Genomic DNA, 17,416 nt, shown 5'->3' on the forward strand with positions numbered 1-17,416 from the left:
TGGCTGGCCATAAAAATGTTAGTCTCTTTTTCAAAGTAACATCAGTGAGTCTTTTCTCTATTTCTGTATATATTTAACAGTATTTCTGAATATCAAGTTTTGCTGAAACTCCTCTAGTTGAGTCCTTACCAACACTATTTGCAAAACTAAAAACCCACAACTACAAAACAACATTAAGCTTTGGAGGAGCCAGAAGTGAAGCAACAAAGGTGAAGATATTATATTACTTCTTGCTGTGTACCTTAGGCAACTCATTTTGAATTTGCTTTATAATAAAAAATAATGTGATTGTGCAATGGTGTCCACAGTACATTTCATATAACAAATGCTCATTGAAGAGCAAAACTCTGTCAGATATGATTCTAGGGTCTGGGCATATGAAGATGAAAAAGAAAGGAAAAAAACCCTCCTCCTCATGGAGAGCACATTTAGTAGAAAAAACAGGAAATAAAATAAATGAATGAATGTATAATAAGGAGAAACTGAAGAAAAATAAAACAGTGCATATGGATGGAGAACACTATTTCAAGGTAAAATGGACAGGAAAGGTGATTCCTCTCTACAAAAGTAGCTTGTGACTGGAATCTTCAATGAAGGAAGGCTGGAATGGAATTATAGGCCAAAAGAGCTTCGAAATTGTTAGTACACAAAAATATAAATGTGCAAAGTTGTATGCACGCATACGTAGATGTATGTAATATATACACACAAGTGCATATGAGTGTATACAAATACCGCCTTCCTACTATTCAGCTGAAAAAAGAGTGATAGGTACCAGCTTTGATACACTAACAGCCTGTGATCATGCTGCACAAATTGTGACAGTCCCAAAAATAGTCCCAAAAGTCAAGGGACTTGTCAGATTAGTTTTGTTTTCGGGCATCTAGAGCACTTTGGAGACCCTATAAACAAAATTAGAACACTAGCTCTGACATTCTTTCCAATCATGCCACACACAAAAATAAATTACTGTGAAAGGATAGAAATCGCTTTTCCCTCATGCCAATTCTGCTAGGTGGTGGTGAGTGACAGGCTGTAGTGGTGCATCAGGAAGGTGAAAAATGTTTGTATTAAAGATTTCTGCCCTGGGTGGACATATGAGGAATGGAGCCTTGCCAATCATTTTTTTTTTTGCCACCCATTCTACCAATCAGCTTAATGTCAGTGCTGCTTCTTGAGAAATTCAAAAGAAAAAAAAAAGCCATGGACTATTTTTCTGATATAGTCCAAAAAAGATGCTCAATGAATATTTGATACACGAGCAACCGAAGATAAGTTTTCCTAATAGTTATCTTGCTGAATATATAGGGAAGTACGTTCAAGTAATTTTCAAAGACCACATGACAGCTGTGTTAGGAGACCCAGTCCAAGCCTTTGATCTGTCTGATAGGTCCACACAAGGAAACCAGTCAAGTGCAGTTGGTCAAAACACACATTCAGGATGCACATTGCTTTCACAGTTCTGTGCATCCAAGCTGTTTCAGACAGGTGTCCGGTGGTTAGCAGACTCCTATCTCTGTCCTGGACAAATGCAGGGCACTTTATCTAGATGCCTGAGTCCACAAATCCATGACAGTAAGTGGAACAAATCAGCTCAGATGCAAAGTGCTATGTCATTCCTTAGTCACTGACAATCCTTCCTGATTTTATGGCATTTGATACAGGCAGTTTGGCCGTTTCTCTTTTCAACAAAATAGGAAACTAATTTAGATATTCTTAACTCTCTTGTTTGTCCTTCAGTTGCTGAACATATTCTTTTGTGTTTGAGTTATAATTTAAAAAGGAACCATTGTGCAATGAACCATCCCTTTAATAATTTTAATAAAGACTTTACCGTCAGGTGTCTTTTTTCGCTGACAATTTGTCCTTCGATACCTACTAAGTGTGTATTGGGTTAATAGGAAGATGTGATCATCTGTCGCCAGCTGGTCCCGGATATGTGGTCTTCAGCTCCAAGAGGCTGCTGCCCACGTTCTCCACACAGGTGTCTCCTGAGGTTCCTGGATGTTCTTCTCTCAGGCTGCTGTTCTCCTCTTCACTGCTTTGTCTCAAGTGTGTCAGAGATCTTTGCTCTAATTACCCACAATCAGCAGGTGAGACCGATGATAAGTGTGATGACAGTGAACCACAGGTTTAGAAATGTTCCATGAGAAGTATAATCCAAGAGTAATAGGAGTAATTAATAATTTCACATAAGCTCACAGTTCCACTCCCATTCCAATGAGGCTCCTATTGAATTAAGAACTGTTTCATCATAAAAGGTGTCAGCTTACCCCTGCCTCTTCATGTATGTTTTTTATACTGAGCATTATCAAACTCATAATTGTTGAAAATATGAAATATAAGAATAGTACATTACTATGTTTTAACTGTATTTAAAATTTGAGGATTAAATGAATTTCAATGTGCTATGGATATATTTATTTTTAATATATAAATATACATATTTCTTTATAATATTTATGCTTTTTAATCTTTTGTAAATTGCAATTATATTTTTTAAACTTATGTTCTACCAAACTTCCATAAACTCACAATTTAACCCTATAACTGGACAATTACCAATAACTTGAATTTCCTAGGTATTCCTTTACCATACCATCATCTGGACTCCCTCTGACAGGTAATCACAAATTATTATATGCAAAGTATTATCTGTCCATCTAAATTCCTCCTCCCTCTTCTTATAGTAATAGAGTTTAAACTATTTATTCAAATATCCTGCTAGAAAACAAAATTCCCAATATAGCTAGAATAGTCCTGTGACTGATTTTTTTTTTTAGGTATAATAACATGAAGTAAAAGGACCTGCTTCTAAACATACAGTCCAATAAGTTTTCACAGATGCATAGACTTGTATAATCTAATACCACTAACAAGACAAAGAATATTTCTATCACTCCAGTTACCTTCTGCCCTTTGCAAGGTAATCCTTCCTTACATCAAAACAACCAGTAATGTGAACTGATCACTATAACTGAATTTGTTTTTCCTAGAATTCATATAAATATAAATTCGATCTTGTGTCTTCTTTCTTTCACATGCCACTAAGTATTGCATATTTCTACATATTTCAGTAGCTCTTTTATATTGCTGAGAAGTATTCCATTATATGAATATGCTACAATTTGTTCCCAATCTGTTGACAGATACCTGGGGACTCTTTATACTTTTTTAATACAATTAATAATATTGCAATGAACATTCTTGCATAAGGTTGTTGATGATATATGTTTTTGTCTCTCTTAAATATATATCTGAGGAGGCATTGTTGGTTGTAAGGTAAACATAGCTTTTTAAGAAATTGTTAAATCGTTTTCTAAAATGTTTGTACCATTTTGCCTTCCAAACAATGAGATTATTATGAGGGTGCTAATAATATTATATCACGGGCCATCAAACATTTTCTATAAAGGACTAACTAATAAATATTTTAGTTTTTGTGGGCTTTAGAGTCTCTGCTGCAGTTATTGAATTCTGCTCTAGTAACATGAAAGCATCTGCAAATATATACAAAAATGGGCATAAACTGTATTCTAATAGAATTTTATTTAAAAAAAGGCAGTGGAGAGATCTGGCTAATGGGTCATATTTTGCAACACCTGCTCTGTAACATCTCCAACATTTGGTATCATCCATATTTTTCATCTTAGATATGCAGGTACATGTGCTTTCACTTTGTACTTCTCTGATGGCTAATTATGTTAAACATGAAATCACATGCTTATTGACCATTTACATGTCTTCTCTCCTGATAGTTCAAATTTGTTTCCCATTTTTATTGTGTTGCTTATCTTTTTATTATCGGAGGGCAGATAAGTCTTTTCTTGAATGGATATTTATGAATATTTTCTCCCACTGTAGCTTGGCTGTTTACTTTCTTAATGGGAGCTCGTCTTGAGCAAGATGTTTTACTTTTGCAAAAGTTCAAATTGTAATTTACCTTTTATAGAATAGTCTTAGTGCTTTCTTTTTTCTCCATGAAATCTTTGCTTATTTATAATTGGGAAGATATTCTGCAATGATTTTTCTCTAGAGATCTCATAGTTCTAGACTTTACATGTAGATCTATAATCCAATAATGTTTAATTGAAGTGGTTAGAGAGACATCTTTGCCTGGTCTCTGAGTTTACTGGGAAATATTTCTTTCATTATCATATATGATATTAGCTATTGTTTCTTTGAGGATGCTGTTTACTAGATCAAGGTGGTTCCATTATTCCTACAGTGTTGATAGTTTTTATCATGAAATAATGTTGAATCTTGTCAAATGTTTTCTCTTCATCCACTGACATAATCACAGCTAATAAACGATAAAGCCAGGATTAGAATGGAAGCATTCTGGCTACAGGGCCCATAATCTTAATGACTGTGATATATACAAAGTTGAAAAAAAATCAGTATATGTTTATATATGTATATCAAATACAGTTATGTATTTCTGAGCTTGAAATGGCCAAAATAAGACATAGGGAAAACCTTTTGACTCAATCCATGTAATTATTTCATTCAAATTGGAACATTCTTAGAAATAGGGGTTCTCTGAGAATTTGTCTCCCTGTCCCTGAAGTTAACCAAACAGAAAAGCAAAGGCATCATGGTAACTTCTCCAGGGAAGAGCAAATGGGAAGATATGATGAGTAATTTCTTCCTTTTCTGAGTTTAAATGAGTACATGTGGTAAATATAAAAAAATATCATCTATGCATGATTTATTATTGGAATAGAACTGCTATATGACCCAGTTCTTCACTCTCACTACAGCTATGAGTGATCCAAGAACTTTTTCCTATAACTTCTTTCTTTAGCCTCTTTATGTCATGCCATTACAAGCAGTCAGTAAGTAGCAGAGACTGACTTCAGTGAGTAACATTCAAGCTGACAATGAGATGAACAAGGACTTGTTAGCTACTAAGTTGCTGTTGAAATGAACAATGACATTTAAACTAACATCCTGCTATCCTGCTGCTGATACAAGGTAGAACAATTTTCTCTACAGTTCTTAAAGAGTTGACAGAAGTATAAATCTTCAGCTTCTTAGAAACTAATGTGCATTATGAACTTGAGATAGTTCTACCTGTGGATGCCTGAGTCTGTAGGCTACATACACTGGTCATTGTCACATGTAGTCTAAGCTGACATTAAGTCCATTCTAAATTGCAGGACAACATTCAGTTTTAGTAGCCTTCAAGAAAATAGCCTATGGCAAAACAAAATCTTGCCACTACATCTCCCTTGATATTTTACTTGTTTTTGAATGACAAGCAGTATACTCAAGACAATTCATATTTTTGAAAAAAACAGATCAACTTCAGACACATGAGTTATTTTCTAATGGGAAAAACTCACTCTCTTTGTCCATGTTAAATATGATATGGATGATATGACTGATGCAGAGAATTACAACATTAGGTTTTAAGAAAGCAATGCACATCTAAGTCTAATATTTCAGGCCAAAATGATAGCTTTTATCTACAAATAAACCCTATTAGAATAAGTATTTTCTAGGTTTGGACATGAACAAAATGCTGGATTTATTGCATTTGGGTGCCATGCAATTAATGGGATAGATTGACTGGCAGTATATGGGAGAACAATACTCGATTTAATAATAGAGATAATTTGAAAAGGCTATGACATATACCTTAATATATGAAAATTAACCAAGCAAAATATGAATATTTGAATGTATTATTCTATCTGAAATAGTTATAAGTAATTATATGGCTTGAACAATTAGGAATTTAAAATTTCAGAGAGAGAAATATGATTCTCCAAATAATTATGTATCTGGTTTTTAAGATTTTGCCTTACAATAAGCAAAAGTATAGTTTTACTGTCATAAAATCTTAGCACTATTAATTAAGAATTAAGGTTTAGAAGATTGCACTTGTTTTTTAAACATTAAGAAATATTTTTTCTTCATAATAACTATGACCATACCACCTAGAGTGATAGTTTTACATGATATCATCTAGTTGTTGATAACTAAAAGAAATAACTAGTTCAAAGAAAAAAAAAAAGAGCAAATGATTAACAAGATCTTGAAATGTCTGATCCATCATCCTACCAAATATCACAAGGATAATAGTTTGATACTGGCTTGACTGTTTGAGTACCTGTGCTCAGGTTCTAACCTGAAGCTATGGTTCTTAGAGCACAATTTCAAAAGCATATGTATTTTAACTGCTGCAATATTCATATGTCATTCATATGAATTCATGTCATTCATATGCATATAAAACATAATGTTTCATATGTCATATGTCATTTCATAATACAGTTCCTAAATTATAAATGGCACCAAACCAAAACAGCCCAAAATGTGAGCAGATCACTTTCTCACTAATAATTCACTAATATTTTAATAGCATTATGTACTCTGTTGGCCCACATTTGCAAATCACTGTTTCTAAAGGAGCCATTTCACTTGTAACCTAACACTTTCTCATTGATTTAACCAAGCAATACATTCTTTTTTTAGTGTCATCTGCTGGTGGAATTGTTAAAATTTCGGTACAACTTAATCAGCACCTACAGACTTACTCATTGCACAAGATAGCACAATTGTTGCTATGTCACTACTTCCTACATTTGGAATCATAGCAAAGTAATTGAATAACTATGTTATTGAATACAACAGTTGGAGAGTTCACAAGAGCAACATTGCTATTTTGTGTCAGATTGCCACTTGATACCTGCTCTGTGTCAGCATCGTGCTGTGCTTCAAAAGTAAAGAGATCGCAAAGAATATTTGGCCTCCTGGGGAAAACAAATGTCATTCATCTTTGTATACAGCGATATACTAAGAACCAGAGTACTAATGTTAGAAAAATATTATCCAAATACCGAAAAGGCATATGGACATCTGAGAAGGTGTCAATTAAATGAACTTTCTGCAATACATAGTATTGCTAGAGAAGGGAGAGTGCTGGAGGTAAGGTGGTGTCTTTGGGTAGGGAGAGTATTTCCAGGGGAAAACACAGCAGATATAAAGCAACAGAAGTGAGAATGCATTTTTTGCATGGTTTTTCATATGCATACAATGATTATTACACAATGACAGCCGTAATGCTGCGATCAGCAGTCACTTTTATCCATGGTGTAGATATAACTCAACTGGATTTTTATTTGCTTTCACACATTTGAATCTGCACTATTTACTTAGCAGTTGCTCGGCACAGTTGCCTTGACAACTACACTTTTATAATCATTGAGCCATGGAGACAAAAGTTCCTAGGCAAAGTGGAAAATTGCTATTTTTTCAAAATATTGCTCTGTTCAACTAATTAATCATAGTAAATGTGATACAGCTGTGCAATTTTAGCCAATTACAGGCCAACAATTAACATGTATTTTGCTTATTTGTATGATTGTTACCAATTATTAACAAAAGTCAAAGGTGTCCCTGAGGCCTCTGATATTAGAGGAATGCGATGAACTACATTTCCAGTATGTCAGCTTTCTGCATTGCCTGACCTAGAAAAAGACACTTTTCTGACCTTTCTGAATATTGATCTGTACAGTAAACCATGAAGAGAATATAACACAGTCAGAAAACAAATCACAGAAGCACTTTAACCAGAATGGAAAGGTGTTTCAACAAGCAGTTCCACATTTTTAATAAGGTAAAGATGATAACTGATGGTGAATAAGCAAGACAAAAGAAAAAAAAGGCAGAGCAAAACCTCATGAAAACTGAAAATTTTGCTGCTCAGACAGTAGAATAGGTGACTAGCTCTCATATTTTTCTTCATATTTTCTTCATATTTCCCACTAATGTAATGGTTGGAAGTCTGCTTGTTTTAGGAGTTATTTACATGAATGAATTTGGTATCTGGGACCCAGGGCCTTGAGATGCCAGCAGGAGAGAGCAGGGTAATGGCAAAAGAGTCAAAAGGTCTGACAGCCACCGTCTGTAGAATTGACTACAATGCTCAGCAGTCCCAGTATTTATGCTACCATTGTCCTCAGCTCTGATAGCTAAACATATTTCAGTGGTTTGCAATTATCCCATATTTCAGATTTTTTCTTTTCAGACCGTGTTCTAGTCTTTGCTTTAAAATTTAGCAGTGATATAAATATTGTCAAAAAAGTCCACAATGTCTTACTTCCTCCTCTCACAATTGAATCGATAACAACTTGCCTCTCTAATGAAACTGCTTCATTATGGGAATCTGGAAATTTAATATATCTTGAAATTGTTTATCTGTATTTCACATGGAAAGCATATATGGCAGTTTTTATTACATATATGAAAGTTTTGTTGTTCCTAGAAAGAGTTCTTCTGGTGTTCAAACAGATTTGAATTGGCATTTAAAGACATGCAGCCAGGTAAGATAGGAGTTAAGCTATTTGTTACTGAAATTAAGCTAGAAAATCCATCTTAGGCTTGATCACAAAATGTGTACTTTGTAGTATCTCTACTGAATTAGAATCATTCTCCCACTGACAAACAGAACACCCAAAGAATCTCCCTTTAAGTGAAAGGCCTCATAAACTGGGCTCATCTCATGGACAAGTGGAAAATGAGTTCAGCCTCAAGAAAGGCAGATCCCAAAAAGAGAACCAAAGAAACGTGAGCACATGTTGTGATCATAACTTCCTTTTGTAGTCTGTCAGTTAAGAAGAGTGAATAAGGTGGAGAAAAGTTAAAGTTTCCTCCCCAGTGTTTCCAGGAGGGCGGAAATCTCCATTTTATGAACTAAGATAGGATGCATGGAGACCGAAAGGATTTCATCCCCTAGATATCTTACATTTTGTCATCTCTCATACTTTGAGCTTTGAACCCCATGCTTATGGTTGGCCAGGGCTCTAGCTGGAGCCCACAAGGGAGCAGGCATTTCATGATGCACGTTTTGTAGTCAAGCAGTGTACTGAGGTAGTCCTGTTTTGGCCTTTAGAAGCAGCCTGCCAATACTAACTGAGTGTACATGATCCTTTTGAAAACTCCTGGGAGTATGCAGCCAGAAGGTTCTGAAATTGGTTAGAATAGCGGTACAACCCCAAAGTTAGGTTGCATCTTTCATACATATAAATATTAAAACATGTTTAATCTTATTTTAAATCACATCCAAGGCCAAAGAAGTAACTGTGGAGAAGCTCACTTTTTTATTTTCTTGTTTATCCAATTATGTATTAAACAATGTATTATTAAATAAGTAATACGGACATCTATTATATATCAGGTGCTCTTATTGGTGATATATTTATACATGAGTAAGAAAAATAAACACACAAAATCCTGCTTTTCTATGGTTTCATTATAATGCAAATAGGCAGTAATATAATCCATAAGACAGTATATTACATGCTTATGACTATTGTGGCAAAAAGAATAATAAAAAAATAATTTTAAAAAGTATGAGGTTTTGGAATACCGAGGAGGAGTCACCTTTTTAAATCTGGCAATCAGAATGGGGTTATTGAAAAGGTAACTAGAATAGAGACTTAAAGGAGGTGAAGTAGTAACAAGCATTTCAGGTAAAAAGAAAAACAAAGAGGTCTCAACATGATTTTATCTTCTATTATTGAGAAATACATTTAGAGGCTTATAACAAATTAAGTGAGAAGACATGGATTCAAACATAAACATGTGAAAGTCTAAAATCATAGTATTAAAGAAAACCAGTGTACTGCTGAATAATATGATTTTAGTGACTCTAGGTATACAAACTGCTTTTAGCATTAGAACCCTTTCTTTAGGTGAATCTCCTGTGGCATTCTTGTATATAAAGCAGCTAAAAGCAAGGCTTCTCCATTTAAGTGGGCTAATCACAGGTCACACAAAGAACACAGTTTGATTTTTCAAAAATACTAAGCACCAATTAAAATAAAAACATGGATTTACATATGCAAATATGGAACTGTTTTCTATAATATAACCAAAAACATTGTACAGAGCAATTTACAGCATGAGACCTTCTTAAAAAAGTGCATGATGTGTCATGTAGGTGTGTATTTAGGGAAAAAAGGTGGGAAAAATAATCCTTAACAGTCCTTACCTCAGGGGACTGAGCTACAGAATTCAAATAAAAATACATATATTGTTCTGGTTGTTTATAATGAATTTGTACTATTTTTCATTCAATATATATTCTTCAAAAAAAGAAACCACTGCTGACTATTGTCACATGATAACTTGAAAACAGGTATTTATTCAAATTCTTTTCAATTTCAAACTTCAATAGTGAAATTCAAAGGATCAGTAGGTACACTGTGGAATTCTGTGCAAACCCCAGGCACGATTTTCATGTGCCCCAAAGCATCCAGGTCTACACAGTACGATCCATCACTCAGAGTCAGTATTAAGACTGTGGGAGCAGATAGATGATGGTTCCTGGGATCAATCATACTCCGTGGCTCAGGGGAGGACGTGTCTCTCTAAGAATTACATGGACGGTTTCAGTTTATAGCACACAGGCCATCCAACATCTATCTGATAACTATTCTCTTCTCTGCCAATTTAAGATGAAATTACTAAACAAAATCTTGTTTCCTGATAAATAGCTGCTGTATGAAATAAATGTGACACAGGGGTGACTCAGTTATTGGAAAGATTTTCCAGTTGTATTTTTAATAAAAGTTTCAGCTTAACATCCCTTATGAAATAGGAATTATATATACAGAATCTTCTTCCTCTCTAAATGGAAATGCACAAAGGTAGAAAAACTGTCCATTCCATATCTGTAACCACAGAATGTTAAATAAAAACAAATGAATTTTAGCACACATAATGTAGTGGGAGGGGACACGGGAAATTGTGTATAACACAGAAAAACAAGTAGTGATTCTGTAGCATCTTACTATGCTGATGGAGACTGGCTGTAATGGGGTATGTGGTGGGGACTTGATAATAGGGGGAGTCTAGAAACCATAATGTTGTTCAAGTAATTGTACAGTAATGATAACAAAATAAAAAATAAATGAGCAGAAAAGGCTGGGTAACTGATATCTGGGACTTGCAATGATATAACAACTATTAACAATCATAGGATTGTGATAGTTAAATTTATGTGTCAACTTGACTGGGCCGTGGGGTGCTCAGATGTTTGATTAAACAGTGTCCGAGGTGTGTCTGTGAGGGTGTTCTGGATGAGATGAGCATTTGATTCAGTAGGCTGAATCAAGCGAGTTGCCTTCCCTAATGTGGGTGGGTGTCAACCAATCTGCTGAAGGCCTGAATAGAACAAAAGGCTGAATGAATACAGACAAATTCTCTTTCTCTGGCTGCCAGTCTCTGAGCTGGGACATCAGTGTTCTTCCGCCTTCAGACGCAGACTCAGACGAGACCTACCCCAGCGTGCTCCTGCATCTCCAGCTTGCTGACTGCACCTCGTGGGCCTTCTCAGCCTCCATAATTACGTGAGCCAATTCCTTACTTAATCTATTTTATTCATAGTCCTTATTTCTGTTTCTCTGAAAAACCCCGAGTAATACAAGCAATGTTTTAAAATTAATTTAAAGTTAAAACATGCTTGTACATAGAAAGTATAAAATTTTCTTTTAATTCTCCATTTTGTGAGCCACTGATTTAGATCAGGAAAGAGGCTGGCTGAGCCCTCTCTCCTGCCTCCTTACTGAAGGTTTGACAGTTCTGGGCTCTCCCTATGACCACTTTAGCCCATTGATTAAAGCAAGATATGGCTGCTCCTTTACAACTTGCAATTACTGTTGTAGACCTGGCAGGAAAAGAAAATTTATATCAGGATATAGCCCAAAAAGCCTGACTTCCATAGAAAAGCCACATTTATAAGACTAAATTCTCTTACCACTCTCCACTTGTAGCCATTGTTCAGCATCTTCTCTCCTATCCTCTGTGATAATCTGTTTTTATTTCATTTTGTTTTTAATCCCTTCAGGATGTCAGCAAAAGGCCCAGGTTAAATTTAGATGTAGGCAGATTAAAAACTACAGGGAAATAACACTGAGGAGGAAATAAATGTCAGGTTAGTGACACTCTAAGTAGAAAATAGTCATAATAAAAGTCTCTAGAAAAGTTATAAAAAATAGGTTTTCATTTCCTATATATGAAGCTGGTCCTAAAAAGGGAAACAAATAATTAAGCAAGACTTTTGGGCAGGTCTGAAAATTTTTGATTACTGTTTCAGACTCACAAACAAAACAAGTAATAGATAAGAGATATTAGAGATCATCTGGAGCAATGTTTCTCGCTTTTTATTTATTATCTCCCTTTCTAGAAGTCATTTTAGACTGATTATTTTCTAACGACCCACCAATGAAATTTTAATAACACAGACACAGAGTGTGTCAGCTTATATACTATATATACATCTGTGCTTCAAGCACAAAAAATATAAGATCTTTTTTGGTACCCAAGAAATAATTTTCACCCCCTTGGGGGAAATGTTACTGCATTAAGAATGATAATCTAGAATCACTGGGGAAACTGAGGCCTTAACTGACAAAATGACATCTACCTTTGCTATTCTAGTTAATCACAGAGCAGAAACTAGTATTCTGGTGTATTTTCCAGTTGAAAGCTCTTTGCACATCGCCACCTTGAACACCAAATCTGAAAATACACCATTCTATGAACTATGAAACATAACTTTGGATAAACAAAGATGTACAGAAGTGAAATGAAAATTAGTATTATTATGAATTCACAGTTTAACATTGTATTTGAAAAAATAATTGTGCTTCATTATGATTATGAATATGCAAATGTAAAAAGTAAAACTGCTGCTCTTATAATCATCACTAAAACTATATGTGGTTCATACAAGTATAGTCTCTTTTATAAAGAATACCAGTTATCATAGACTTTCTATTTATTTAACATTTTAAGAGAATTGATTAAATTTAACTATCATTAGAAACTCAAATTGGATTTTAAAATGTTGTAGCTCCATGTGTAATGGCTAAATGAATAAGTAGCTTAAAAATATTTTGCCCAAAATCAAATTATGTGAAAATGAATGAATGAACATGTTCTAACTATGTATTGTGAAGCAAATAGGTACGTTTCCAATAAGAATGAAATAGATATGGAGAGTGAAAGGAAAACTAACTCATCAAAATAGGAAGATTTGTTTTTGAAATCTCACTTTTGTATTTAATATTTGTTATTTATTTTAATGATTAATAAGTACATACATTCCCTATAAAAACACTTGGAAAATATAAAAATACCAATCTTGGAATCTGCTTCTTTGCCAAGTTTTAGAATATGGCTTTCTTTTACAGTAGTGGCAACAATCACAAACCTGAGAGTCATCTTTGACACTCTCTGTCATCCTTACTCCCAGGGTACAATGTTGTACTGAGTGAACCTGGATCCACAGGTTTCAACCTCTGCTTGCACACCCTACACTAAGGCAGTGTTCTGCATTCCACTTCTTGCAGATCCTGGTGATGCCATTCACCTCCCAACAGCCTCACTCAACATTTATAAAGGCAAAATGAAAGTCGATCATGTCACAGTATGTACAGAATTGGGTAGATAAAATGATATGCTGGTTTACATTCACGTCACTTTTTAATGTTAAAGATAATGCTTATCAATACATGTGGATTGGGGGGTTTCCCAAAGTTTCTGCTTCATATCCTTTGTATATTTATTGATTTTTGGCTTTAATGTTTTAGAATGATTCACCTAAACTATTTGTAAATTTATAATTTTGCTCTATGTAATAATTACTTATTAACAATAATTTTCTAATTTTTTTATAATCTTAACTATAGTTTTATGATCTTAACTAGCTTTGATTTTTGGCTTGCACAAATTCTTAATATTTTTATATTATAATATGTTAAGTTGTAATATCTTAAAATATATTTCCTTTATATTTGTTTCTTTTAGTTTTATGGTTTAAGAAACTTTGATCTTCATCAATATTTATTATGGTTTATTTTTTATTTTTATTATTCAAATTGCAGTTTGCTTTGTGTAGATTACAATTACAAGTATTAGGTCTGTACAAAGATATTTTATTTATTGCTAATTTTAATTAAGTTTCTTATTTACATTAGATTGTTTTATGACTGATATGAATCAGTTGTTTATCTTCCTAATATATTTGATGTTAGGATTTCATCAAGATGATTAGGGAATCATTCCATCATTATACATATACATCATATATCCATAATGTATAAACATTCCATCCTTATACATTAGGGAACAATTTCCTTTATTCATTAAATAGGCAATCATGAATTATAACATCACGAAATACCTAGTTAACTAGTTTATATAAACTTGAATAGCAGACACAGAGGATATAGGATTCTGCTGCTTTGTTTGATTATTTGCTGATCATAACAAAGCCAATGAAGGTAGAAAAATGATAAGAATGTTTAAGAATAAAAGAAAGGCTCTTCTGGAGATAGAAAAGTGATAGGAAAACAGTTTTTAACTTTGGATGAATTTTAAGGTATCAAATGTGTACTTGCTGAATGATACTTCGATGTATTTTTATTCATTTAAAGCTTTTATAGAAACATCCCAATTTAAAGCAAACATTTTTTGTAGGACAATTTTGTTATTCCTATTCAGATTTTTGCCCACATAGAAATAGTTTTTTTTAATAATGTATATATTTCTTAAAATCAGACATCTTAGAAACATAATTGCATTATTATTATAGTCTCAATCATTATATAGTCACACCATATTGTCAATGTGCATTCATACTTGGCTGCTTAATGCAAGTTTTTTATATCATCTCACAAGACAGGTTGTGGTCTCTGTGGTCTTTTCTAAACCATGGATCCTTTGAGGTAAGGGATAGAAACCTCTTTTACACACATCAAATATTCACTGGCTATGGGCTATACATCTTCCTAGAGCCAAGGAAAATCATTCAGGGAAATAGTGTACCTGGGAATTTTGATTAGCTAAAACTGAAGCAGTTGTACAATGTTTGTGCCGTCCCAGTAAGGGGAAAGAGAGTGGACATCACATCATGCACTTTATTCCCACAACACATATAAAGTCAAGGCTGGTGACCAAAGTCCTCACAAGTATAGGTAGAAGAATAGCTTCAAATACATTTATATAGTTAAAAACTAGGCAAAACAAAGAAACAATACAAAAAAATGAAATGATTTCTTTCTATCTTATATCTCTATTGGTTTTTATTTCTAATTCTGTGTTTGTGGGGTATGTGTATGTGTGTGTCTGCATTGAAGTTTACACTGTGCATTCTCAACTTTCTAGATTCTATCTTGAATTGATATTATGCCAGTTCACACTGTAAGGAATTGGCAACAGAAAAGGTAATTTATACATTCTCAGACCCTTTGTGTTTGTTGTCATATGTTTCAATTCCACATACCATAGTACATTGCTATTTTTAAGCTATTGTTAATTGTCTTTTAAGGAATGTAAGAAAATAAAGAGGTGACCTTTTGTTTTTACCCACATATTTAGCATTCCTATTGCTCTTAATTTCTTTCTGTAGATTCAATATTACATCTGGTTCCATTTCCCTTTGGCCTGAAGAACTTCCTTTATCAGTTCTTGTAGTATATGTTTGCTGGTAACAAATTGTTAAATTTCATTTAGCTGAAAATGTCTTTATTTCACAAACATAGCATTATAGATAAAAAGCCAATAGAGGAGATAGAATGGATTAATATAAATACACCAAGTTAAACCAAAAGAGTTCAAGAAAGGAAGAAAAAATGCCAAACAACAGACTGGAAAACTATAAAATAAGTAGTAGATAGAAGGAACTTTGTCAGTAATTTTTAAAATATAAATTAAAAGAGATTATAGGGATGGTTTCAAAAATAAGATCTGTATAGTACCTGTGTACAAAAATTCAACCTTAAATATAAATAACCAAACAGGTGAACTATGTCTTGTTTTATCAAAGAAAAATGAATACATATGACCATTAAAAGACTCATACTGGAATAGGAGCATAGCAGCTTTATTTATAATAGCTCCAAATTGAGAACAACCCCTTAATACCATCAATATGTAAATGAACAAACAGTTGGTATATATTTATTCTATGAAATAATACTCAATAGTGAAAGTGAATAAAGTCTACAACAGTATGATGAATCTCAAAAATACTATGGTGAACAAAGAAGTGAAGTGTAAAAAAGTACACATTTATATTAAGTTCTAGAAGAGATTAATCTATAGTGGTAGAAATCAGAATGGTGATTATCTATTTTAGAGTAAGAATGAACTGAGAATGGTCTGAGAGAACTTTCTAGAGTGATAGAATGTTTTTCTATTGTTTTGATTTAGTGGTATAATTACACAAGTGTATTATACATTTGTCAACCTCATAGAACAACATAGTTAAAATTCATGCATTGTATTATATGTCAAAATACTGCAATTAAAATGGAAAGAAAATATCTATATAAGATAATTCAACTCATTTCTGAAAAGGGATGATAATACATAAAAATGAATTTAAGGAAGTATCCGGTTTAATTAAAAAGCCTAAAAAGCATGATTGATACATAGATGGTAAACCCTATTGGACATGATCAGAGAAATAAATAATCTCATAAAGAGAAGTATCAATTTATCGTTGATAAATGGAAATCTGGTTTTTAAGATTATGGAAAGAATGAAATATTTAGCTGTAACATTTTAAGAGCATACTTTATCGGAATGATATTACCATGATTTTAGGCTCAATCTAATCTGGGCCAGTTCACATGGTAGAAGTACGGAAAGTTTTAGAGCCAAAGAGACTTCACTTCAAATACTTGTAATATTACTAAGTAACAGTTGGTATTTGAAATAATATTATTGATTCAACATGGCAGTGTTATAAAGGGGAGAAATAAAGTTGTATATAAAGTATCTGGCACATGTTGGATATTAATTATTCTCCCTAACCTTGATTTAATAATAAAGAAGACATTACATTAATATGAGTCCATCACTGAAAGCATAGCCTTTCATTGATTAGGTGCCCTTCCCATTCTGTGGAAAAATATTGATAAGTGAGGATAGTTCCAGATTGTAAAATGCTAGGTAATATAATATTTTATTTTTAAATATATATTTACTGAAAGGATCTTGGATATAACTTAAAGTGAATCAAGTTGAATTTAGTGTCACTTTTCATCTGCTTTCAGAAAGGTTAATACTATGCAGCATTGATTGCTTTAACTAGAGTGTGCTTCTACTGAATTAACAAATAAATGAAATAAACCTTTCCCAATGGAATGCCTACAATTGCTTTCTAATAATAACTATTAAAAGCCTTTGGCATATAACATATAATTAGAATGTAGGATTTAGAGATCATGGTATTAGTCATTTTTAATAATTTGTTTCTTTGAATTCTTTGGAAAGACAGAATGCTATTTATCCCATTCATTTGGGGACTAAAATGTTTCCATATATGTTACTGAAGTCATTTATTTGGATTTTGGCAAGTCACTTAGTAACTTCAGCCTCCTGAATAATTAAA

General features: G+C 33.3%; 1 long non-coding RNA gene across 1 annotated transcript; it reads left to right on the plus strand.

The window, feature by feature from the left end:
- The first annotated feature begins 11,259 nt into the window (after nucleotides 1-11,259).
- On the plus strand, nucleotides 11,260-16,071 carry LOC108387163 (uncharacterized). Its single transcript, XR_001850749.3, has 3 exons — nucleotides 11,260-11,363; nucleotides 13,368-13,444; nucleotides 15,184-16,071. It is a non-coding gene; the product is annotated as an uncharacterized lncRNA (long non-coding RNA).
- Nucleotides 16,072-17,416: the final 1,345 nt, after the last annotated feature.

The sequence above is a fragment of the Manis javanica genome, chromosome 11 (assembly GCF_040802235.1).
Source record: "Manis javanica isolate MJ-LG chromosome 11, MJ_LKY, whole genome shotgun sequence".
Classification (NCBI taxonomy): Eukaryota; Metazoa; Chordata; class Mammalia; order Pholidota; family Manidae; genus Manis; species Manis javanica.